Raw genomic sequence first — 27,826 nt, 5'->3', positions numbered from 1 at the left:
ATAGCCCTTACACAGCCTGGAGGTGTGTTGGGTCATTGTCCTGTTGGAAAAAAATTATAGTCCCACTAAGCCCAAACCAGATGGGACGGCGTATCACTGCAGAATGCTGTGGTAGCCATGCTGGCTAAGTGTGCCTTGAATTCTAAATAAATCACTGACAGTGTCACAAGCAAAGCACACCCAAGCATCACACCTCCTCCTCCATGCTTTACGGTGGGAAATACACATGCAGAGATCATCCGTTCACCCACACCGCATATCACAAAGACACGGTGGATGGAACCAAAAATCTCCAATTTGGACTCCAGACCAAAGAACAAATTTCTCCCGGTCTAATGTCTATTAGTTGTGTGTATGTGTACATACATACATACATACATACATACATACATACATACATACATACATACATACATACATACATACATACATACATACATACATACATACATACATACATACACACTACCGGTCAAAAGTTTTAGAACACCTACTCATTCAAGGATTTTTCTTTATTTTTACTATTTTCTATATTGAAGAATAATAGTGAAGACATCAACACTATGAAATAACACATATGGAATCATGTAGTAACCAAAAACTGTTTTATATTAGAGATTCTTCAAATAGCCACCCTTTGTATTGATGACAGCTTCGCACACTCTTGAAATTCTCTCAACAATACATACATACATACATACATACATACATACATACATACATACATACATACATACATACATACATACATACATACATACATACATACATACATACATACATACATACATACATACATACATACATACATACATACATACATACATACATACATACATACATACCAGTATTGATGCATGGACGGGTTTGGATTTTTACTTTGTCATTATGGGATATTGTGTGTAGATTTCATCCATTTTAAAATAAGGCTGTAACGTAACAAAATGTGGAAAAAAGTCAAGTGGTCTGAATACTTTCCAAACACACTGTATATCATAAAAAACGGTATACCGCCCTGCCCTAGCATCACCTCATTACATACAGATCTCTGGTGTAAATGGGAAGGTGCACACAGCACAGAAGGAGCGAAGGAGACGAGACCAAAAAGAAAACATGAGAACAATCAAGACAATCGCTCATAAACAACAGAAAGAAAAACGTTATTCTTGCTAAACAAAGAATTTGGAATATTGTGTAAAAACATCAATTCAAATTGATTCGATATAAATCGCCCAGCCCTAGTGTAAAAGGGGACATGCTAAAAGCCTGCGTACTGTATAAGTGATACAAATATTTTTAGCTGATACAGAAATAACAGGATATTGGCAGATGATAAGTTGGCTGTAACACAACCGGCCGTGATCAGGAGTCCCATAGGACAGCGCTCAACGTCGTCCGGGGTAGGCCGTCATTGTAAACAAGAATTTGTCCTTAACTGACTTGCCTAGTTAAATAAAGGTAAAAGAAAACATTTTACTATCCGTTTTCAATAATAAAACTATTTGCCTCTATTTTGTATAAGGTATTTGCTACTCGCGTACATTTTCAAACACTTAGCCTTCACAAGATTACAAGAGAATGAAAATAGCCTACCAAGTGGGCCTAAAAATAAATGCCAACAAACTGTCTGAACTGTTTGCATTCCCTGTTGGAACATGGGTACTGACAGTCCTGAAAGGTTGCAGCCCTAATCTAGCAGACCTACGTTTTAAAGCCCCTAAGCCATTTGTGCAGGCGTTTACGGATTTTGCATGTCATCCTTTCAGAGGGGCCATGCTAATCTTCTCTGTATCAATCCAATTTTTGCTGCCGAAGCGTTTACTACAACCTTCCCTACCGACTCTCTCTGGAGAGACATACCCCCTCACTCACACTGGCCAGGCTTGTTTCTGGCCACAGACAGACTACCAACTGAATACTGTTACTTCCTTTTTAATTGTGTAGTTAGTTGTAAGAAACTCGCTCTCTGTTCTCTTTCTCTGCTGGTGTCGTTTGTGGGTATGTTGTTCTGTTTGAGCTTGCATAAGGATCCTGTGGAATGTCTGCTTTGACACAGTCCCCTTCTCTTTCAAACGCACACACTCACACACACCTCGATTTTAGGTCCTTAAGTTGGTGCATGTGGTCACATTGACAAGATAATGTTACCACCGTCCTCGACTCCCCCACCCCCTGGCTCTCACACAAGGCCAGTTTGATTTAATCATGATCTGTTTGGTTTCCCAACTAATACCACCTGGTTACTTTATACACTGTCATGGTTTGGCTAAAAGTGCCAGTCACAAGTTACCAAGTCCACAGAAAGGGGAGTGGAAGAGACTCCAGACCAGATACAGGAAAGATACAGGGTTAACTAATCAAATGGCTACACAGACTATTTGCATTGTCTGTCCCCCTCCTCAAATACCTCGACTAACCGGTGCCCCTGCACATTGACCCTGTACCGGTACCCCATGTATATAGCCTCATTAATGTTATTTTGCTGGTGCTCTTTAACTATTTGTTATTTTGAACTTATCTATTAATTTTTTTAACTTAACACTTATTTTTCTTAAAACTACATTGTTGGTTAAGGGCTTGTAAGTAAGCATTTACTGTAAGATCTACACCTGTTGTATTCGGCGCATGTGACAAATAACATTTGGTTTGATGCTGCTAAATACTTCCTTCAAGCACATAGGGCCAACACACTAGCCTCCATTGATAACCAAAGTGACCTTTAGAGATACTGCTCACATTACCAGTAACATAACAGCATTCTATGGACTATGTGGGAACATCAGGAAATGAACTATGATGCTCAGTTGAAATCTAAAATGAAGCTTTTTCGCTGTTGTAGCGCCAGACACAATTTAAAAGCAATTAGCCTAAAATCATTTCAAAAGCACATTACTGACTCTCCATAAAGACATGCTTGTCTCCTTTAACGTCTGTAGAACAAAGACATTCGGTACCATAGTGCAAACTGAACAAACAGTGTCCGGTCTCTGAGATGCAGCAGGACCACATACTGTACAAAGGACTCTAGTAATAAAATGGGGAAATTTACTTATTCAAATATTGATACTTCGGTGCCATCAATTCAATAGCAGTAAAATTAACTCAAGGATCAGTGAGAGCAACAAAAAAAACAAATTCAGCGTAGCTGACGAGAATGTGTGAAATGTTCCCAACCCTCATTCATCAGTTATACAACATTTTCAGTCCTACAACTCTTGTACAGCTCGGTGCAAAATCCAAAGCAGAACAGGCAAGCAAAACAACATCCCCTACAAACAAGCTCACACCACACATGCAAGATTATTCCCCAACTAAGAGTAGTATTTAGTTTGGGGGGGAATACACTGCAAAGAAAACACACGAGTTCACATGTCAGTTGTTGCCTTTACCAGTTCTGTGGCCTTCGTCCAATTAAACCATGAGGCTGAGAGAAGAGGCTGGAGGGAGCAAATTCATTGTTTATAAATAATAATATGACAAGACATCATAAAATATGGCAAGTCAATAGAAACACTGTGTAGAATATCAATGACAATCCAACCTCTGAACAAACAATATGTTGAAAGGATGCAGATTCAAAAGGAACAGATGTTTTTATATTTTGGTCATACAGTACAGTAATTGACTTCCACATACTTTTTCTGTCCTATTACATAAATGCAGCATGTTGAAAGGTAAACTAGGAAATAGCTTTCACGTTGAGGCATCAATAAGTCCCTATAGCTTTAAATAATTTTTTTAATGTAACCTTTATTTAGTTAGACAAGTCAGTCAAGAACAAATTCTTATTTACAATGACGGCCTACACCCGCTAAACCCGGATGACGCTGGGCCATTTGTGCGCCACCCTATGGGACTCCCAATAACAGCCGGTTGTGATACAGCCTGGATTCGAAACAGGGTGTATGTAGTGATGCCTCTAGCACTGAGATGCAGTGCCTTACACAGAACCCAAACCGGCTGCGCGCATGCCCCATCGTGCGCCATCGCGCATAAATGTATTTTGTCCCCCCACATCAAATGCGATCACGACAAGCAGGTTCAATTATATACATTTGAGCTAATTTGTCATATTTAGCTAGCTTGCTGTTGCTAGCTAATTTGTCCTGGGATATAAACATTTGAGCTGTTATTTTACCTGAAATGCACAAGGTCCTCTACTCCACCAATTAATCCACACATAAAACGGTCAACCGAATCGTTTCTAGTCATCTCTCCTCCTTCCAGGCTTTTTCTTCTCTTGACTTTATATTGCGATTGGCAACTTTCATAAATTAGGTGCATTACCGCCACTGACCTCGTTCGTCTTTCAGTCACCCACGTGGGTATAACCAATGAGGAGATGGCACGTGGGTACCTGCTTCTATAAACCAATTAGGAGATGGGAGAGGCAGGACTTGCAGCACGATCTGCGTCAGAAATAGAACTGACTTCTATTTTAGCCCTTGGCAACGCAGACGCTCATTGGTGCGCGCGAGCAGTGTGGGTGCAATAATTCAAATCAAATTCAAATCAAATGTATTTATATAGCCCTTCTTACATCAGCTGATATCTCAAAGTGCTGTACAGAAACCCAGCCTAAAACCCCAAACAGCAAGCAATGCAGGTGTAGAAGCACGGTGGCTAGGAAAAACTCCATAGAAAGGCCAAAACCCAGGAAGAAACCTAGAGAGAAACCAGGCTATGAGGGGTGGCCAGTCCTCTTCTGGCTTAATTGAATAATATAGATTTCAAAATGGATTTTGCCATGCTCGCGCACACGACACGAGCGGTGTAGTCAGCCTGTTGGACCACTGCGCCACTCGGGAGCTATAGGCACGCAGTTGATAGTCATCAGATGTTGGGCAGTGAGTATGAGGCCTGTTCAGGGGGGTGCAACATAACCAATGTTAACTAACAGGAATGTATCACAGATGCGTCTGTCTTGTTGAATAGTGTCAGTTCTACACATTACATTTCTATCAGCAACTTCCTGAACAGTTCACCTAATGAATATGCCCCTGTACAACTTCAACATACATGTAAGGGGAGGAGCCTTGAGTTGTGAAACGCTCCGATAAGAACAGTACATAATGTTCCAAAGGACTTTTTATTCTTACAACCACCGTTTGATCATGCATAACATGCAAAGTGTGTACCTTCAACTCCTTTGCAACCACTTTAAGTTTATAAAAAGTTTGTAATTGCTTACTTGATGACTTCTCAACTTTCCCTTTTGGCAGGAACCATAATATTCCCACTGATATGATCGATTTGCATGATAGTGGCCTGATGATTATCATCTTATTGAAAGTGTAACAAAACATGGTGTAAATGCAGCGTTCTATATCAGATGAATAAAAAAAATAGTTATGGAAGTAGCCTAAAAATGAGGGGCACTGAAACACTGATAGTAACAAAAGATTGCCACAATCTACTTACCTTTGTGCAACACATTCTAAGGTTATATAAGTCTACAAGAACTAGAAGTATACAAAAAACAAATGACTTGCCTAGTTAAATAAAGGTTTAATATATATATATTTTTAAATACAATAAAAACTTCGGGTAAACTTTTCTAAGGACACGTGTCACAATGACACTGGAGTTTTTGAAAAGGGGCCCAATATTTAGCATGACTTGTACAAGCACCCCCTTGCAGTCTGCCCTGAAACCATTAGTTTAGAAAGTTTAAAGCAGGGAGCTTAGCCCATGCCAATGTAATTAATCATCTCGATAACTTGGGGAGCGGTCCCGCGATGAGAAAAGGGGGGGGGGGGTCCATATAATTAAAAGGGATCCATATGGGTCCTAGTTCGCAACAGTGACGATATAAGCCACGTGTAACCCCTCCCACGTTCTCCCACTATTGACACGTGAGCACTTGGTAGAAATTAAGGAAAAGTAAATGGGGAGGGGGGGAACAATACACGCAACTGATGCCGTTTCCGCTGAAGTCTACGAGGTGGATATGTAATTGGCCTCGCTGCGTAAAATGACACATATTGTCATACGTGAGCACAAGATGACACAGATCCTCACTATTCTTGGCTACCATTGCCAATCTAAAATGCACGGGCTATGGTTGTGCAACTATTCTTTGCAACCTGACGAATTGCACGAACATTTTTCAAATCGAACAAATGCGCTGTTATGAATAGTATGTATAATGTATAGTAAAATAGGGGGAGCGTCTGAAATATGGATATAAAGAGACACTGTTTGTGCTGTTTACTATAACTCGAAACAATGTACTGTACAGTTGATGGCTCCGTAAAAAGGGGCACAATTGCTGGCTTACTTTGTTGGTATATTGTTGACGTTATGCTACACATTGTTCAGTTTTATAGGCTTCGTATTGTTGTAGGCTAACTTGCAATGCTTAAATGAAAATGTCAATATTGCCCCCCATTAACTTTTAAAGCCATTCTGCAGCTAAGTGAAGGTTGGTTCCATGCACCACTGCCACTACTAAAATTACGAACCTTTCATTTTGTGTCCTCGTGCGTTTTTCTTCGGGGCCATGGCTATTCGAAGTTGCTTGAATTCAAGTAGAAATGTGGAAATTCAAAATTAACGAGCTTCACTCTCAATTTCTTGCACTAAAGGTGGCCCAGTAGAAATCAAATCTCTGCCCTCATAACCCGAAGCCCATAGCAACCCCGTCCACTGTTTAGTGAATGCGCCCTCAGCCAGTGCGAGCTTCACGAAGACGAGGTGGGCGGAGAAAAGGAAAATCTCGTCCAATTCGCTTTCAGAGGTGGTTGTCTTATTCAATCGTATGGATACAGTCATTGGGATACCCCCGCAGGCTAGAACCGCCTTGTTTATCCCCCCTTTATGTGGTTTTAACTATAAGGGATACAGCTTTTGTTAAAAGGTACTTTTCGTAGGTTATGAGAACTACCCTGACGAAGACAGCTTGTCTGTCGAAACGTTGGTTATTAGGTTATTCAATTATTGCATCTGAGCTCCTAGAGTGTGCGGCAGTTTTTTAGGAGAACTTACGCAGAATGTTAGTAGAATTAACGTCGCAGTTTAGGATAATTATGTTAGGGTTAGCTAAAATGCAAAAAATATATTTTCGACATTAATTTGACAAAAGCTGTATCCCATCTAGACATTACCGTTTTACGTCAGCGCTCGAACGTGGCAAGATGGAAGATACACCCATCGCGAGAACTGACTGTTTTTCACAGTACTGTATTAGCTCGTTATTACATAACTTATGTAATCTCTGAGCCTTTGTGAAGTTGTAACCAGTTTTTAACAAATATGTCGCTTAAAACCACGTAATCTCGTTGTGGAATGTGATTGATGCATGTTTTATGTGCATTTGATAGAGAACTCTAACTCTCAGTATCACAAAGATGAGACCGTGCAGAGAATGACCACCGTAAGCGTCACACAGATGAGAGACCGTGCAGAGAATGAATCACATAGAGTAGCCTAGCTTCCATGAGCTCAGTAGTGCTTGCGCACTTAAATCCAGTGTCAACAGTGGTGATTCTACACTTATTCATCAGAAACCAATATCTATTATTATCAAAGTAGAGTAACCCCTTTATAAATTGCAAATATTCCATCGACAGCATACTAAATAAAAATCCATACTGTCCAGTTAAATATTCAATTCTGATGTAGCCTTCACGTGCTAGCCTAGTACACTGTGTGTCTGTAGGTTGATGTTCCATACATTGTGCCCTCCCCCATTTATTCAGTTGTCCACATCATCAAAGACAGTACAGATGGGTCCATTCCAGGCAATGTGAAAATCCTGGACACACTTTGCCTGTATAAAACTACACACAAGTATCCACAATTTGTTATTCATCTAAGGACATTTAGTTTTAATTGAAGTCAGAAGTTTACATGCACCTTAGCCAAATGCATTTAAACTCCGTTTTTCACAATTCCTGACATTTAATCCAAGTAGAAATTCCCTGTCTTAGGTCAGTTAGGATCACCACTTTATTTTAAGAATGTGAAATGTCAGAATAATAGTAGAGAGAATGATTTATTTCAGCTTTTATTTCTTTCATCACATTAACAGTGGGTCAGAATTTTATATACCCTCAATTAGCATTTGGTAGCATTGCCTTTAAATTGTTTAACTTGGGTAAAAAGTTTCGGGTAACCTTCCACAATAAGTTGGGTGAATTTTGGCCCATTCCTCCTGACAGAGCTGGTGTAACTGAGTCAGGTTGGTAGGCCTCCTTGCTCGCACACGCTTTTTCAGTTCTGCCCACAAATTTTCTATAGGATTGAGGTCAGGGCTTTGTGATGGCCACTTCAATACCTTGACTTTGTTGTCCTTAAGCCGTTTTGCCACAACTTTGGAAGTGTGCTTGGGGTCATTGTCCATTTGGAAGACCCATTTGCGACCAAGCTTTAACTTCCTGACTGATGTCTTGAGATGTTGCTTCAATATATCCACATCATTTTCATTCGTCATGATGCCATCTATTTGTGAAGCGCACCAGTCCCTCCTGCAGCAAAGCACCCCCACAACATGATGCTGCCACCCCTGTGCTTCACGGTTGGGATGGTGTTCTTTGGCTTGCAAGCCTCCCATTTTTTCCTCCAAACATAACGATTGTCATCATGCCCAAACAGTTCTATTTTTGTTTCATCAGAACAGAGGACATTTCTCCAAAAAGTACGATCTTTGTCCCCATGTGCAGTTTCAAACCGTAGTCTGGGTTTTTTATGGCGGTTTTGGAGCAGTGGCTTCTTCCTTGCTGAGCGGCCTTTCAGGTTATTGCGATATAGGACTCGTTTTACTGTGGATATAGATACTTTCGTACCCGTTTCCTCCAGCATCTTCACAAGGTCCTTTGCTGTTATTCTGGGATTGATTTGAACTTTTCGCACCAAAGTACGTTCATCTCTAGGAGACAGAATGCGTCTCCTTCCTGAGCAGTATGACGGCTGCGAGGTCCCAGGGTGTTTATACTTGCATACTATTGTTTGTACAGATGAACGTGGTATCTTCAGGCATTTGGAAATTGCTCCCAAGGCTAAACCAGACTTGTGGAGGTCTACAATTTTTTTCTGAGGTCTTGGCTGATTTCTTTTGATTTTCCCATGATGTCAAGCAAAGAGGCACTGTTTGAAGGTAAGCCTTGAAATACATCCACAGGTACACCTCCAATTGACTCAAATGATGTCAATTAGCCTATCAGAAGCTTCTAAAGCCATGACATAATTTTCTTGAATTTTCCAAGCTGTTTAAAGGCACAGTCAACTTAGTGTATGTAAACTTCTGACCCACTGGAATTGTGATACTTGCCTAGTTAAGGTGGTGTACATTGTGCATATATGAAGGTGTACATCAGGTGAAACATACTATTTCCATTGACAGGACCCTACTGACTACTAGGTAACGTGTCCTTATACGTATGTAAACATATGTGAACCTATCTGTCTCTTCCTGTCCGAATGGCTGTCTGTCTGGGCCTCCATGTCAATAACAAAACATATTCATCTTTATCCCTCAGAGTTTTGAAATAGTCATTGAAATAAATATTTCTGTCTGTAAAATATTACATTCAATGAAGATGATATCTTGATAGTACGTTTATGGAGGTCTGTACAACTCATGGGGTCATGTCTAATAGTAGACCTACGAGTCATTTGACAATGATAATTGATAGTCATAAGTATTTTACAGCACAGTAAAGAATGAATGCAGGATATGGATGAGGGACAATGGGATTTATAAAAATACTGACCCATGCATGTTTGGACTCCTATTTTCCCCACTAGATGGCAACACTTGACCGGTTAAGTGTCCAGTAAAAACAATTCTGTAACTTTTGTGCTTTATGCTTTTTACCCGAGTCATTTTATGAAATTTCATGGAAAACATAATTGAACAGTCACACACCCACATGTCTGTGGACACTAGAGTCTATTCCACTGTCAAAGTTATTCCATATCCAGATTCTTCCACCTTGGAACAAAGAGTAATTCCATTGGAGAAAAAAGGGTTACACTCCATAACTAGTTAAATATATGGTTACTCCTGTTGCTTTTTACCCTACTTCTATGGATTTATATTTATTGGAGCATAGGGCATAGACTGAAATTCAGAAAACCTGGAAGTTAAAATATCATTGGTAAGAACAAGAAAAATGGCAAATTAGGGTAATAATATTATTTTGTAGTTTCTTAAAATAAAATATTCACTTGATACAGTCAAATTACAGGCGTTTAGTAAACTTTCAAATGAGTGGATAAGTTGTCTAATTACAGTACTAATAATAGTAGGTACAATAAAACTTTGCCATATGAGGAAGGAAGGAAAGGGGGATATCTAGTCAGTTGTACAACTGAATGCATTCAACTGAATGTGTCTTCCGCATTTAACTCAACCGCTCTGAATCAAAGAGGTGCGGAGGGCTGCTTTCATCGACACCCACGTCGTCTTCCCAGATGACTGTATCAGGAACTACAGAATGACACAAAGTTCCTTTGAATTACTGGTATGTTCGCATTTCCTCAATTCAATGTTATTGGTCATAGAGGTGTAGCAAGCAGTGTGTTCCAAACAAGCCTCAACTAAAACGTCAATAGAAAAACACAAGAGGCACTTCATCAAAATCATTTTACTCTTATCTTGCTCCCAAACTCCAAACAAACAGACTCAAATAAAACAAATGATTAAATTAATCCATGGTCCAAAAGTGATAGAATCTCCTCAAACATTGACATAGGACTTATGCACTACAGGTGAGGCCAAAATGTACATGTCGGCCGTCCAGTGTTTACTGACCAGTTAGAAAAGGGCCGAAGGTTAAGAAGAGGAGAGTACCCAGGCAAACACAACACAACAGACTGGGAAAGAGTCCAGCCGGGCTCAAAACACTGTTGTGAGAGAACCCAACCAAGCTCAACACACTGCACACTGTCCACCTGGACAGCTGTTCGACCTTTGGACCATTTCACATAAAGACAGGGAATGGACTAGAGCTTCTGTAACAACATACACAGTTCTATTTTGTACTTATTTTCTCATTTGAGATAGAGATGCTACAATGTGAAAGTTTCTGGGAACAAGTTTCGACAAGTTTCGACTCTCTTTCATAACCCTGTATGAGAAAGAGACGAAACAGCAAAGAACTTAATCAATGTCCTCTGAGTTTTTAACACTGGACAAAGGATATTCAGGCAATTCTGCCACTTTTCATCCTCTTATTATCTCCCGCACCAACCCAGTGTTTACATACTGTAAAGTGCCTTCAGAAACCCCTTGACTTTTCCCACATTGTTGTGTTACAGACAACATTTTAAATTGATTAAAAGTAGATTTCTTTTGTCACTGGCCTACACACAATACCCCATAATGTCAAAGTAGAATTAGGTTTTTCGAAATGTTTACAAAAATGAAAAGCTGAAATGTCTTGAGTCAATAAGTATTCAACCCCTTTGTTATGGCAAGCCTAAATGATTTCAGTAGTAAAAATGTGCTTAACAAGTCACATGATAAGTTGCATCTCTGTACCCCTCACATACAATTATCTGTAAGGTCCCTCAACCACAAAGACCAGGGAGGTTTTCCAATGCCTTGCAAAGAAGGGCACCTATTGGTAGACATTGAATATCCCTTTGAGCATGGTGAAGTAATTCATTACACTTTGGATGTGAAGGAATTGTGCATGTGTCCTGCAGGACATGCCCCGAATGCTCCAGCAGGACTCCCGTAGGAGTACGACTTGTCCAGCAGAAATGTTGAAAATCCTGCACAAACATGACAATTCCTGCAGGAATACTGCAGGACCAAACCCTGCAGGATTTTGATATTCCTGCAGGATGTGGCAATACCTGCAGGACAAAGTATATTGCTGCAGGAATCCTGCAGGACCTAAACCTGCAGGATTTTGATATTCCTGCAGGATGTGGCAATTTCAAGTTAACTACAGGATTTGAGATACAGTATGTTGTGACAACAGAGAAAATATACTTTGAAATATAGTGCAATGTCAGACATTTCAACTCAGCAGATGAGAAATGTAAAAAATGACAATGTCCACATGCAATAAATATAATGAATGTTATTTTTATTTGATAGATATCAACACATTTGATAATGGTTTCAATAGGCCCACAGTTCAGTCAATGTAATAATGTATTTATATACAGAGCATCTGGAAAGTACTCAGACCCTGTCACGCGCTGACCTTAGAGATCCTTTTTATGTCTCTATTTTGGTTTGGTCAGGGCGTGAGTTGGGGTGGGCATTCTATGTTTTGTGTTCTATGTTTTCTATTTCTGTGTGTTTGGCCGGGTGTGGTTCTCAATCAGAGGCAGCTGTCTATCGTTGTCTCTGATTGAGAACCATACTTAGGTATCCTTTTCCCACCTGTGTTTTGTGGGTAGTTGTTTTCTGTTTTGTGTTTGCACCAGACAGAACTGTTTCGTTTTGTTCCACTTTGTTATTTTGTTTCAGTGTTCAGTTTGAATAAATAATCATGAACACGTACCACGCTGCGCTTTGGTCCACCTAATTCAACAGACGATCGTTACAGACCCCTTGACCTTTTCCACATTTTGTTACGTTACAGCCTTATTCTAAAATTGATGAAGTAAAAAATTTTCCTCATCAATCTACAATACCCCATAATGACAAAGCTAAACAGGTTTTTAGCTATTTTTGCAAATGTATAAAAAATTAAAACAGAAATATCTTATTTACATAAATAATTACTTATTTACATGTGTCGAGACACAGATCTGGGGAAGGGTACCAAAACAATTCTGCAGCATTGAAGGTGCCCAAGAACACAGTGGCCTCCATCATTCTTAAATGGAAGAAGTTTGGAACCATCAAGACTCTTTCTAGAGCTGGCCGCCCGGCCAAACTGAGCAATTGGGGGAGAAGGGCGGGAGGTGACCAAGAACCTGATGGTCGCTCTAACAGAGCTCCAGAGTTCCTCTGTGGAGATTGGAGAACCTTCCAGAAGGGCAACCATCTCTGCAGCACTCAGGCCTTTATGATAGAGTGGTCAGATGGAAGCCACTCCTCAGTAAAAGGCACATGACAGCCCGCTTGGAGTTTGCCAAAAGACACCTAAGGACTCTCAGACCATGAGAAACAAGATTCTCTGGTCTGATGAAACCAAGATTGAACTCTTTGGCCTGAATGCCAAGCGTCACGTCTGGAGGAAACCTGACACCATCCCTACAGTCAAGCACGGTGGAGGCAGCATCATGCTGTGGGGATGTTTTTCAGTGGCAGGGACCGGGAGACTAGTCAGGATCAAGGGAAAGATGAATGGAGAAAAGTACAGAGATCCTTGATGAATACCTGCTCCAGAGCGCTCAGGACCTCAGACAGGGGGGAAGGTTCACCTTCCAACAAGACAATGACCCTAAGCACACAGCCAAGACAATGCAGAAGGGCTTCGGGACAATCTCTGAATGTCCTTGAGTGGTCCAGTCAGAGCCCGGACTTGAACCCGATCGAACATCTCTGGAGAGACCTGAAAATCTCTGTGTGTAACTGACAATTAACCTGTAAGTCTATGTCGTTGTTTTTTGTTTGAATTGTTTAAGTGTTCGCTATGCGGGGGAAATGATAAGACAAGCGGAACTACGTGGCTAATAACTGTTGTAACGGGGATCATTATCGTAGCAACACACCTTTTGGAGTGAAGACAATCCCGCGCTGTGTTAGCAACATTTTCATGTCATCGGGTGTAGTTCGTAAAGGTTGAAGTGTGTATGTTAGGATGGTAACGTTATAATAATTAAGGATGAAGCATGAATTCATGCCAGGAATAATAAGTGTGAAGTTTTGATTTCTTCCCTTCTGTAATAAGTAGCCAATGAGGTATTTTACCTTTATTCTTGTGTTTAATCTGATACTGTTATAGCTCCGGCTAAACTGTTTATGTATGTAAGCACTTCAGAGTTATACCAAGCTAATAAGTCACTCGTCAGACAAGAAGGTTGTAAGAGTGTGGTTAACTGTATTTTCATTTACTTTATAGTTCTCACGGAAGGTGATAATTCTGACTAAAACTACAGAATAAAGCCACCAGTTAAAATCAAGGAACAGTTGTGCTCGTGGTTACTGGAGGGAGCTACAGTGAGAACTCAGAGGACGAGAAGAGAGAACTGCAAATCTGTGAAAGAATTCATGCACAGAAGTGGCTCATTTCACAGTCTCTCACCACAACATGTTGTGACAATCACACAACAAGAAGATGGCACCAAGACCATGTTCAGGTTACTAGCGGAATCAATCAGTGAAAGCCGCCTCCTCATACCAGAACCAGTAACATTCAATGGAGAACCACTCTCGTTCACTGACTGGAAGGTCTCTTTTCAGACTCTGATAGACAGGAAGAACATACCAGCAACTGAGAAGATATATTACTTAAGAAAATATGTCAGTGCCAAGAAAGCCATCGAAAGTTACTTTAGGCTGACTCTGTTCCTAACATACACGGCTGCGTGGACCATTCTTGAAGAAAGGTACGGAAACAAATTCCTCATCGCCAAGTCCTTCAGAGATAAGCTCAATGCATGGCCTAAGATAGGATCCAAGGACAGTCTTGAACTTAGAGACCTTGTAGACTTTTTCTCGCAGCTATGAGGCTGCTATGTCTCAGAATAAGGGCCTGGAGGTGCTTAATGACTGTGATGAAAACCAAAAGATCCTCGCTAAACTTCCAGATTGGCTAACTTCAAGATGGAATAGAAAGGTCATAGACATCTTAGAAGAAACTGAGACCTTTCCAAGCTTCAGTCAGTTTGTGAAGTTTCTCACGAGAAGCCAAGATCGCTTGCAATCCTGTAACATCCCTTCATGCTTTGAAACCAAGCGAAGATGGAAAACCTAAGACGCCAAGGATTCAAAGCCCTGGAGCAAGGGTATTAGCAACTAACTCTGAGAAAGATACTGTTACTAGTTGTGTCTTCTGTGAGAAGTCAGGTCACAGTCTCCACAAATGTTGGAAGTTCATGGATAAGCCCACCGCAGAGCGACAGAAGTTTGTTAAAGAGAATAAATTGTGCTTTGGCTGTTTAAGGCCTGGGCATCGTTCGAAAGATTGTGATATCAGGAACACCTGTGACACGTGTCAGAGGAGGCATCCATCCTGCCTGCACGAAGATCGTACTAAAGAAAGGTCAAGGGATAGGAAGACAGCGCCCCCACAAGATAAGGGGACAAGAGCGTCAAGTGAGGCCATATCTAACAGAGTCGTAAGAGACATTAATAACACTCACACCTCCACAATCATTCCAGTATGGGTGTCAACCACAAGCGAGCCAGATCGTGAAGTTCTCGTGTATGCACTTCTTGACACCCAGAGCGACACCACTTTTATCCTTGAAGAGACAACAAAAGCTCTCAATACAAGGAAGGAGCCAGTACAACTGAAACTCTCTACAGTGGCTTCAAGGAATACCATCGTGCCCTGCCAGAAGCTGTCTGTTTTGCAGGTTAGAGGGCTTTACTTGGAGAAGAAAATCCCTCTGCCAACGACCTACTCGAGAGAGTTTATTCCTGCAAACAGAGATCATATTCCTACTCCAGAGACTGCAAGAGCATGGTCTCATCTTGAACACATTGCAGAGGAGATTGCTCCTCAGCAGAGCTGTGATATCGGTCTCTTAACCTCACTAGGGTAGGGTGCACTATTTTCACCTCCGGATGAGGTGAAAAAAGTAAACTGCCTGCTACTCAGGCCCAGAAGCTAGGATATGCATATAATTAGTAGATTTGGATAGAAACCACTCCAAAGTTTCTGAAACTGTTCAAATAATGTATGTGAGTATAACATAACTGAAATGGCAGGCGAAAACCTGAAGAAAATCCACCCAGGAAGTGCCATTATTTTGAAATGGCTGTTTTTCCAATGAAAGCCTATCCACCATTTAAAGGGATAGGATCCAGATTCCGTTCCCTATGGCTTCCACTAGTCTTCAGACATTGTTTCAGGCTTTTATTCTGAGAAATGAGGGAGAATGACAACTTTGAGTGAGTGGATAGTGGGATGTCCCCAGAGCTGTTTCTTGCGCACGACCGAGAGCGCGCCTTTCTTGTTTTTCTTTTATATTGTCCGGTTGAAATATTATCGATTATTTAGGCTAAAAACAACCTGAGGATTGATTATAAACATCGTTTGACATGTTTCTACGAACTTTACGGATACTATTTGGAATTTTCGTCTGCCTCTTGTGACCGCATTTGAGCCATTGGATTACTGAACAAAACTCGCCAACAAAATCAAGGTTTTTGGATATAAAGAGGGACTTTATCGAACAAAACGAACATTTATTGTGTAACTGGGAGTCTTGTGAGTACAACCATACGAAGATCATCAAAGGTAGGTGATACATTTTATTGCTATTTCTGACTTTCGTGACTAATCTACTTGGCTGGTAGCTGTATGTAATGCTTTCTGTGCTGAGCGCTGCCCTCAGATAATCGCATGGTTTGCTTTCGCCGTAAAGCCTTTTTGAAATCTGACACAGCGGCTGGATTAACAACAAGTTAAGCTTCATTTTGATGTATTACACTTGTGATTTCATGAAAGTTAAATATTTATAGTAATTTAATTTGAATTTGGCGCTCTGCAATTTCACCAGATGTTGGCCAGGTGGGACGCTACCGTCCCACACCCCCTAGAGAGGTTAATTGGCTACAACTGCTCCCAGGCTCTCCTTCCAAGAGAAATTGTGTCTGGTAAGGGAAATCAACCTTTTGCTCAGAGAACAGACCTTGGCTGGAGCGTAGTCGGCTATGGAAACCCATGTATCGACGATGGCGACGCTATTGGAGTGAGTCAACGGGTTATCGTTAGACAGGTGATGCCAAGTCTTCAATCTTCTTCCAACCTCACAAATCAAGCACACTATGTTTGTAGAACACGCGTAAGAGAGGTAATCACAGCACTAGACATTATCAAGACGCTTGAATCCGACTTCAACGAGAGAGCTGCAGAAGAGGACCTCATATCTCAAGAGGATATCCGGTTCCTGACAAAAATGAAAGCGGGCATCAGACGCAAGGACAATAGACATTACGAGATGCCGCTGCCATTTAAGGAAGAAAGACCTAACCTGCCGAACAATAAAACATGTGCAGTTCACCGTCTCAGGTGCCTGGAAAGGAGGCTAAGGAGAGACAAGCAGTACTACAAGGACTACACAGCATTCATGGAAGAGACCAAAGCTTGTGGAGATGTTGAGAAAGTCTCCAAGGAGGAAATTAACAAGCATCCAGCATAGTACATCCCGCACCATGGGGTTTATCACCCACAAAAGCCTGGGAAGATACGAGTTGACTGCTCAGCTAAGTTTCGAGAAACGTCCTTGAATGACCATCTCCTTACCGGTCCAGAGTTGACAAACACATTGCTGGGTGTCCTTTGTCGTTTTTGTAAGGGTCCAGTTGCAATCATGTGTGACGTAGAGCGCATGTTCCACCAGTTTCATGTGAAAGCAGAAGATCAAGACTATCTGCGGTTCCTTTGGTGGGAGAACGGAGATCTAGAGTCTCAACCCTCAGTGTATCGTATGAAGGTCCACTTGTTCGGCGCAGCTTCATCTCCTGGTTGTGCCAACTATGGTCTCAAACATCTTGCTGCCGAAGGACGAGGAAGCTTCAGCGAGAAGTCTATCCAGTTCATAGAAAGGAACTTTTATGTTGATGATGGGTTGACGAGCGTATCGTCTGAAGCTGAAGCGGCCCAGCTGCTGAAAGAAGCAAGAGAGCTTTGCAGCATCGGCAAACTTCGGTTGCACAAGTTTATCTCTAACAGCAAGGAAGTTATAGCCACAATTCCCAAGGAAGAACGTGCCGAGGGTGCCAAAGATCTGGATATGGCTCTGGGTGAACCACACATGGAGAGAGCGCTTGGTGTACTGTGGTGTGTCGCATCAGACGAGTTCCAGTTTAGAGTAGTTGTCAAGGAACGCCCACTCACAAGAAGAGGAGTGTTGTCTACAGTAGCCTCTATATGACCCGCTTGGGTTTATGGCACCCTTTGTCCTGGCAGGGAAGCAGATCTTGCAGCAGATGTGTCATGACAAGATCGACTGGGATGACCCCCTTCCAGCTGACCTACGTTCCCAGTGGGAATTTTGGCTCCAAGGTCTACAAAACTTGTCTGAAGTAAGGATCCAACAAGGCTACTTGCCATCAAGTTTCAAGGAAGTGCAGAGTTATGAGCTCCATCACTTCTCCGACACTAGTACCTCAGGTTATGGAGAGTGCTCATACCTCAGAACAATCAGCACAGCAGGAGAAGTTCATTGCTCGCTAGTTATGGGGAAGTCGAGAGTCGCCCCTTCCAAGGTTACGACCATACCACGACTGGAACTTTCAGCAGCGGTGGTAGCTGTTCGAACAAGTGACATGCTCAAAAGGGAGCTAGAGATACAAGGTCTACAGGAATACTTCTGGACAGACTCGAAGGTAGTTCTTGGCTACATCAACAATGAAGCCAGAAGATTCCACGTCTTTGTAGCTAACCGTATTCAACGCATAAGCAAAGCACAGATCCCGAACAATGGAGATATGTGACCTCTGAAGAGAATCCTGTGGATCATGCTTCCAGAGGTCTCACAATAGAACAGCTCATGGCTTCCAACTGGTTTACAGGTCCAGACTTTCTTTGGCAAGAAGAACTTCCCAAAGGACTAGTCAAGGGGGGAGAGTTCTCAGACAATGACCCAGAGCTGCAGAAATCCCTGGTCCATGATACCCAGGCAAAGGAAGAAAGATCGTTACTAGATCACCTTCACAAGTTCTCAGACTGGGCAAGAGTGGTGAAAGCTATTGACAGGCTCAAATGAGGGGTCAAGGAAGCCATAGGTTTAAAATTGAGGCCCAGTGAAGCTACAAGCATAGAAGAAAGGAGAGAGGCAGAGCTCACCATTATAAAGATGGTTCAAGAAGCAGCCTTCTCCCATGAGATACACAACCTTAGGCACCAGAAAGACATCAAGACCGAAGATAAAGCAAGCAAGTTGCATAAATTGAGTCCATTTCTGGATGAGCAAGGTATCCTCAGGGCGGGAGGTCGCTTGGCTCATGCAACTCTTCATTCCCATGTGAAGCATCCTGCAATCCTGCCAAGAGCTAGCCACTTGTCAGTGCTGCTTGTCAAGCACTATCATGAAAGAGTACGACACCAAGGACGTGGAATGATCAATGAGCTGCGATCCAACGGTATATGGATCCTAGGATGCAGCAATGCAGTTTCCTCTCACATCTACAAATGTGTGAAATGCAGGAAATTCAGAAGATGTACAGAAGAGCAAAGGATGGCAGATCTTCCGAAGGAACGCATGGAGACCACGCCTCCCTTCACATACTGTGGGATGGACTGCTTTGGACCTTTCTATGCCAAGGACGGAAGAAGAGAGTTAAGGCATTATGGGCTCCTACTCACTTGCATGGGCTCTCGAGCAGTTCACATAGAAATGCTTGATGACTTAACCACCGATGCCTTGATGACTTAACCACCGATGACTTGATGACTTAACCACCGATGCCTTCATTCATTGCCATTTGTGGTAATGTTCGTGAAATCAGATGTGATCAAGGAAGCAACTTCATTGGCGCAAGACGCGAGTTTGTGGGCGCCCTGACAGAAATGGATAAAGAACGACTGAAGGAACTTGGATGCGAGTTTATCATGAACACCCCATCTTCAAGTCACATGGGTGGTGTTTGGGAAAGTCAAATCCGCACGATACGAAGTGTCTTAACATCCATTCTTGGTCAGTCAGACGGAAGACTCGACAGCGCTTCTCTGCGTACCTTTCTCTATGAAGTCAAGGATCTGCAGAGAAGAATGGGAGAAACCCCCCAAATACAGGTGTGCCAAGCTTGTAGCGTCATACCCAAGAAGACTTGAGGCTGTAATCGCTGCCAAAAGTGCTTCAACAAAGTACTGAGTAAAGGGTCTGAATACTTATGTAAATGTAATATTTCAGTTTTTAGTTTTTTATACATTTGCTAAAATTACTAAGAACCTGTTTTTGCTTTGTTATTATGGGGTATTGTGTGTAGATTGAGGGGGAATTTTTTTAAAATCCATTTTAGAATGAGGCTGTAAAGTAACAATGTAGAAAAAGCCAAGGGGTCTCAATACTTTCCGAATGCACTGTATATTCTGCAGGATTCCTGCTGGATTGTTTTTGTGAAGGGCATAATTCCTACAGGATCCTACATACAGGAATTGTCTTACAGGAAAGTTGCCCCGAAAATCTTGTGGGATATCCTGCAGGACTTCCCTTAAAAAGAAGTCCTACAGGAATCCTGCACAAAGAAAATCACAATGGCTATGATGGAAACAAGAAATGTGATGGGATCTTTTTGTGTCAGTAAAATAAATTGTGATGGAAATTATTTATTGTGCAATTGTTGATAGAATAACCATCATGTTCAGGTAAATGTGCAGTTACGCGATGCTATGTTGTATGGTCCTCCCACTACGACTTTAAAAAAGCATGCACATTTTATTAAGCTACAGATTAAATAAATTATGACTTTCACAGGATGGTAAGTGCATGGTGATGAGCTTGATGCTCCTTTCCAATAAATATTGAGGGTCTTAATTTGTATAATAGTGACATGATGATCGGTGCTTAGCTGCAAATTAGCAAATAAGAATGATCTTGCTCTTTCTCATCTCATCATATAACCTAACCCCATACTCAACTGGGGGACTGCGATCCGGATGCAGAACGGGATAAATAAACACACACACACACACACACACACACACACACAAAACAGTTTGGACACACCTACTCATTAGCCAGCTAACTTGCGATTAGCATTAGCAGCTAACAAGAGTTAGGCTCAACTCGCTAAGAAAAGACAAACTAGCTGTTTGCAGATGTAAGAAACACAAACTAATGGTGTAATTATAGAACGCTAGTGGATTTATATTAAGAAGCATGTTGCATGTGCTGCATTGACCATGTAGACTGAAGGCAAGTGTCTCATGGTCGAGGATGTTATGCTGATGAATGAGGACCCAAAAGCGACGTAATAGTAACAGAGTCTTTATTCCAGTAATAAACAAATAATGATTCTCCTGGATATTATCAATGGTCAAATCCTCTCGTCAATAGAGAGGAACGACTGGAGACGCGACCACAGACTGCAGGTCGCTTCAGGAAGGCACTGGCCGTAGCTGACATAGACACCTGCTCACACGCAGCATCTGAAGAAGGCAAACAACACGACAGGGCGGAACAAGGACACAGGAACAGCAAACATCAAACAAGAATCCGACAAGGACAGAAGCGGAAAACAGAGGGAGAAATAGGGGACAGGTGTGAAAGAGTAAATGAGGTCGTTAGGAGAATGAGAAACAGCTGGGAGCAGGAACGGAACGATAGAGAGAGAAAGAGGGAAAGAACCTAATAAGACCAGCAGAGGGAAGCACAGGGACAAGACATGAAGATCAAAGACAAAACATGACAGTACCCCCCCACTCACCGAGCGCCTCCTGGCGCACTCGAGGAGGAACCCTGGCGGCAACGAAGGAAATCATCAATCAACGAACGGTCCAGCACGTCCCGAGATGGAACCCAACTCCTCTCCTCAGGACCGTAACCCTCCCAATCCACTAAGTACTGGTGACCACGTCCCCGAGAACGCATGTCCATGATCTTTCGTACCTTGTAAATAGGAGCGCCCTCGACAAGGACGGGGGGGGGGGAGGGAAGACGAACGGGGGCGCGAAGAAAAGGCTTGACACAAGAGACATGGAAGACAGGGTGGACGCGACGAAGATGTCGCGGAAGAAGCAGTCGCACAGCGACAGGATTGACGACCTGAGAGACACGGAACGGACCAATGAACCGCGGAGTCAACTTGCGAGAAGCTGTCGTAAGGGGAAGGTTACGAGTGGAAAGCCACACTCTCTGACCGCGACAATACCTAGGACTCCTAATCCTACGTCTATTGGCGGCTCTCACAGTCTGCGCCCTGTAACGGCAAAGTGCAGACCTGACCCTCCTCCAGGTGCGCTCACAACGTTGGACAAAAGCCTGAGCGGAGGGAACGCTGGACTCGGCGAGCTGGGACGAGAACAGAGGAGGCTGGTACCCAAGACTACTCTGAAACGGAGATAGCCCGGTAGCAGACGAAGGAAGCGAGTTGTGAGCGTACTCAGCCCAGGGGAGCTGTTCTGCCCAAGACGCAGGGTTTCGAAACGAAAGGCTGCGTAATATGCGACCAATCGACTGATTGGCCCTTTCTGCTTGACCGTTAGACTGGGGATGAAACCCGGAAGAGAGACTGACAGAAGCACCAATCAAACGACAGAACTCCCTCCAAAACTGTGACGTGAATTGCGGACCTCTGTCTGAAACGGCGTCTAACGGGAGGCCATGAATTCTGAACACATTCTCAATGATGATTTGTGCCGTCTCCTTAGCGGAAGGAAGCTTAGCGAGGGGAATGAAATGTGCTGCCTTAGAGAACCTATCGATAACCGTAAGAATCACAGTCTTCCCCGCAGACGAAGGCAGACCGGTAATAAAGTCTAAGGCGATGTGAGACCATGGTCGAGAAGGAATGGGAAGCGGTCTGAGACGACCGGCAGGAGGAGAGTTACCTGACTTAGTCTGCGCGCAGTCCGAACAAGCAGCCACGAAACGGCGCGTGTCCCGCTCCTGAGTAGGCCACCAAAACCGCTGGCGAATAGAAGCAAGCGTACCCCGAACGCCGGGATGGCCAGCTAACTTGGCAGAGTGAGCCCACTGAAGAACAGCCAGACGAGTAGAGACAGGAACGAACAGAAGGTTACTAGGACAAGCGCGCGGCGACGCAGTGTGCGTGAGTGCTTGCTTTACCTGTCTCTCAATTCCCCAGACAGTCAACCCGACAACACGCCCTTCAGGGAGAATCCCCTCGGGGTCGGTAGAAACCACAGAAGAACTAAAGAGACGGGATAAGGCATCAGGCTTGGTGTTCTTATTTCCCGGACGATAGGAAATCACGAACTCGAAACGAGCGAAAAACAACGCCCAACGAGCCTGACGTGCATTAAGTCGTTTGGCAGAACGGATGTACTCAAGGTTCTTATGGTCAGTCCAAACGACAAAAGGAACGGTCGCCCCCTCCAACCACTGTCGCCATTCGCCTATGGCTAAGCGGATGGCGAGCAGTTCGCGGTTACCCACATCATAGTTGCGTTCCGATGGCGACAGGCGATGAGAAAAGTAAGCGCAAGGATGGACCTTATCGTCAGACTGGAAGCGCTGAGACAGAATGGCTCCCACGCCCACCTCTGAAGCGTCAACCTCGACAATGAATTGTTTAGTGACGTCAGGAGTAACAAGGATAGGGGCGGATGTAAAACGCTTCTTGAGGAGATCAAAAGCTCCCTGGGCGGAACCGGACCACTTAAAGCAAGTCTTGACAGAAGTCAGAGCTGTGAGAGGGGCAGCCACTTGACCGAAATTACGAATGAAACGCCGATAGAAATTAGCGAAACCGAGAAAGCGCTGCAACTCGACACGTGACTTAGGAACGGGCCAATCGCTGACAGCCTGGACCTTAGCGGGATCCATCTGAATGCCTTCAGCGGAAATAACAGAACCGAGAAATGTGACAGAGGAGACATGAAAGGCGCACTTCTCAGCCTTCACGTAGAGACAATTCTCTAAAAGGCGCTGGAGTACACGTCGAACGTGCTGAACATGAATCTCGAGTGACGGTGAAAAAATCAGGATATCGTCAAGGTAAACGAAAACAAAAATGTTCAGCATGTCTCTCAGTACATCATTAACTAATGCCTGAAAGACAGCTGGAGCATTAGCGAGACCGAACGGCAGAACCCGGTATTCAAAATGCCCTAACGGAGTGTTAAACGCCGTTTTCCACTCGTCCCCCTCTCTGATGCGTACGAGATGGTAAGCGTTACGAAGGTCCAACTTAGTAAAGAACCTGGCTCCCTGCAAAATCTCGAAGGCTGACGACATAAGGGGAAGCGGATAACGATTCTTAACCGTTATGTCATTCAGCCCTCGATAATCCACGCAGGGGCGCAGAGTACCGTCCTTCTTCTTAACAAAGAAAAATCCCGCTCCGGCGGGAGAGGAAGAAGGCACCACGGTACCGGCGTTGAGAGAAACAGACAGATAATCCTCGAGAGCCTTACGTTCGGGAGCCGACAGAGAGTATAGTCTACCCCGAGGGGGAGTGGTCCCCGGAAGGAGATCAATACAACAATCATACGACCGGTGAGGAGGAAGGGAGCTGGCTCTGGACCGACTGAAGACCGTGCGCAGATCATGATATTCCTCCGGCACTCCTGTCAAATCACCAGGTTCCTCCTGAGTAGAGGGGACAGAAGACACAGGAGGGATAGCAGACATTAAACACTTCACATGACAAGAAACGTTCCAGGATAGGATAGAATTACTAGACCAATCAATAGAAGGATTATGACATACTAGCCAGGGATGACCCAAAACAACAGGTGTAAAAGGTGAACGAAAAATCAAAAAGGAAATGGTCTCACTGTGGTTACCAGATACTGTGAGGGTTAAAGGTAGTGTCTCACATCTGATACTGGGGAGAAGACTACCATCTAAGGCGAACATGGGCGTGGGCTTCCCTAACTGTCTGAGAGGAATGTCATGTTTCCGAGCCCATGCTTCGTCCATAAAACAACCCTCAGCCCCAGAGTCTATCAAGGCACTGCAGGAAGCAGCTGAACCGGTCCAGCGTAGATGGACCGACAAAGTAGTACAGGATCTTGATGGAGAGACAGGAGTAGTAGCGCTCACCAGTAGCCCTCCGCTTACTGATGAGCTCTGGCTTTTACTGGACATGACATGACAAAATGTCCCGCAGAACCGCAATAGAGGCAAAGGCGGTTGGTGATTCTCCGTTCCCTCTCCTTAGTCGAGATGCGAATACCTCCCAGCTGCATGGGCTCAGTCTCTGAGCCGGTGGGAGGAGATGGTTGAGATGCGGAGAGGGGAAACACCGTTAACGCGAGCTCTCTTCCACGAGCTCGGTGACGAAGATCTACCCGTCGTTCTATGCGGATGGCGAGTGCAATCAAAGAGTCCACGCTGGAAGGAACCTCCCGGGAGAGAATCTCATCCTTAACCTCAGCGTGAAGTCCCTCCAGAAAACGAGCGAGCAACGCCGGCTCGTTCCAGTCACTGGAGGCAGCAAGAGTGCGAAACTCTATAGAGTAATCCGTTATGGATCGATCACCTTGACATAGGGAAGCCAGGGCCCTGGAAGCCTCCTTCCCAAAAACTGAACGATCAAAAACCCGTATCATCTCCTCTTTAAAGTTCTGATAATCGTTAGAACACTCAGCCCTTGCCTCCCAGATAGCTGTGCCCCACTCCCGAGCCCGACCAGTAAGGAGTGATATGACGTAAGCGATCCGAGCTCTCTCTCTTGAGTACGTGTTGGGCTGGAGAGAGAACACAATATCACACTGGGTGAGAAAGGAGCGACACTCAGTGGGCTGCCCAGAGTAACATGGTGGGTTATTAACCCTAGGTTCCGGAGACTCGGAAGACCAGGAAGTAGCTGGTGGCACGAGATGAAGACTCTGAAACTGTCCAGAGAGATCGGAGACCTGAGCGGCCAGGGTCTCAACGGCATGACGAGCAGCAAACAATTCCTGCTCGTGTCTGCCGAGCATTGCTCCCTGGAACTCGACGGCAGTGTTGAGAGAATCCATAGTCGCTGGGTCCATCTTGGTCGGATTCTTCTGTTATGCTGATGAATGAGGACCCAAAAGCGACGTAATAGTAACAGAGTCTTTATTCCAGTAATAAACAAATAATGATTCTCCTGGATATTATCAATGGTCAAATCCTCTCGTCAATAGAGAGGAACGACTGGAGACGCGACCACAGACTGCAGGTCGCTTCAGGAAGGCACTGGCCGTAGCTGACATAGACACCTGCTCACACGCAGCATCTGAAGAAGGCAAAGAACACGACAGGGCGGAACAAGGACACAGGAACAGCAAACATCAAACAAGAATCCGACAAGGACAGAAGCGGAAAACAGAGGGAGAAATAGGGACTCTAATCAGAGGGCAAAATAGGGGACAGGTGTGAAAGAGTAAATGAGGTCGTTAGGAGAATGAGAAACAGCTGGGAGCAGGAACGGAACGATAGAGAGAGAAAGAGGGAAAGAACCTAATAAGACCAGCAGAGGGAAGCACAGGGACAAGACATGAAGATCAAAGACAAAACATGACAGAGGAACAACAAATGTGCTCCTTGAGTGACGTGGGTTTTGGGTCATTGTCCTGTTGAAAAACAAATAATTGTTCCACTAAGCGCAAACCAGATGGGATGGCGTATCGCTGCAGAATGCTGTGGTAGCCATGCTGGTTAAGTGTGCCTTGAATTCTAAATTAATCACTAACCGTGTCACCAGCAAAGCACCCCCACACCATCACACATCCTCCATGCTTCAGGGTGGGAACCACACATGCAGAGATCATACGTTCAACTACTCTGCGTCTCACAAAGACACGGCGGTTGGAACCAAAAATCTCCAATTTGGATTCATCAGACCAAAGAACAGATTTCCACCGGTCTAAGGTCCATTGCTCGTGATTCTTGGCCCAAGTCTCTTCTTCTTATTGGTGTCCTTTAGTAGTGGTTTCTTTGCAGCAATTTGACCACAAAGGCCTGATTCACACAGTCTCCTCTGAACAGTTGATGTTGAGATGTGTCTGTTACTTGAACTCTGTGAAGCATTTATTTGGGCTGCAATCTGAGGTAGTTAACTCTAATGAATTTATCCTCTGCAGCAGAGGTAACTCCGGGTCTTCCTTTCCTGTTGTGGTCCTCATGAAAGACAGTTTCATCATAGCGCTTGATGGTTTTTGCGACTGCACTTGAAAAAACTTCTTGAAATGTTCCAGATTGACTGACCTTCATGTCTTAAAGTAATGCTGGACTGTCATTTCTCTTTGCTTATTTGAGCTGTTCTTGCCACCATAATATAGACTTGGTATTTTACCAAATAGGGCTATCTTCTGTATTTCACCCCTACCTTGTCACAACTGATTGGCTCAAACGCATTAAGAAGGAAAGAAATTCCACAAATTACATTTTAACAAGGCACACCTGTTAATTTAAATGCATTCCAGGTGACTACCTCATGAAGCTGGTTGAGCGAATGCAAAGAGTGTGCAAAGCTGTCATCAAGGCAAAGGGTGGCTACTTTGAAGAATCTCAAATATAAATTATATTTTAATTTGTGTAACACTTTTTTGGTTACTCAGTGATTCCATATGTGTATTTCATAGTTTTGATGTATTCACTATTATTCTACAATGTAGAAAATAGTAAAAATAAAGAAAAACCCTGTAATGAGTAGGTGTGTTGACTGGTACTGTATATATACAGTATATATTCTTTCCTCTGTCGGGTTTCGACCCCTTGTAAGTGGTATCATATACACACACAAGACATGGAAGAAATGTGTACAAGTGCAAGAAATTAGCTTTAAAACATAAACATTTATTTCCACCAACAAGAGGGGTGTGAACAGTTTAGGGTCGCATGGGTTGGGAGGTGTTTCAAATATTTATTTTTTTACTATGCTGATAAATTACATCCATCCAGACCTTTGCCACCTAGGAAATGTGTGTGACCGGACCTGCTCAAATAGTACTTGAGTTCCCCTGACACCCATCCACTTTATCAGCAAACTAGAGAGCATGCGCTTAAACCAGATTGGACAAGTTTGGCATTAATAACAAGTTTGTGACAAAACAAAACCATGCATAGAGTGGAAAATGTAATGCAAATACATTGAATTAGTTTTTTTATCTGATACATGAGATCTTTAGCGCAAAAGTGTTTT

At 43.4% G+C, this 27,826-nt stretch overlaps 1 non-coding gene across 1 annotated transcript; it reads right to left on the bottom strand.

Moving 5' to 3' along the window:
- Window positions 1-1,722: 1,722 nt before the first annotated feature.
- LOC120056341 lies at window positions 1,723-1,825 on the bottom strand. Its single transcript, XR_005477789.1, has one exon. It is a non-coding gene; the product is annotated as a U6 spliceosomal RNA (small nuclear RNA).
- Between the last annotated feature and the right edge of the window lie 26,001 nt (window positions 1,826-27,826).

The sequence above is a fragment of the Salvelinus namaycush genome, chromosome 11, assembly GCF_016432855.1.
Source record: "Salvelinus namaycush isolate Seneca chromosome 11, SaNama_1.0, whole genome shotgun sequence".
Taxonomy (NCBI): domain Eukaryota; kingdom Metazoa; phylum Chordata; class Actinopteri; order Salmoniformes; family Salmonidae; genus Salvelinus; species Salvelinus namaycush.
Note: the sequence above shows the minus strand (reverse complement) of the source record. Positions and strands in the feature narration are given on the sequence as shown.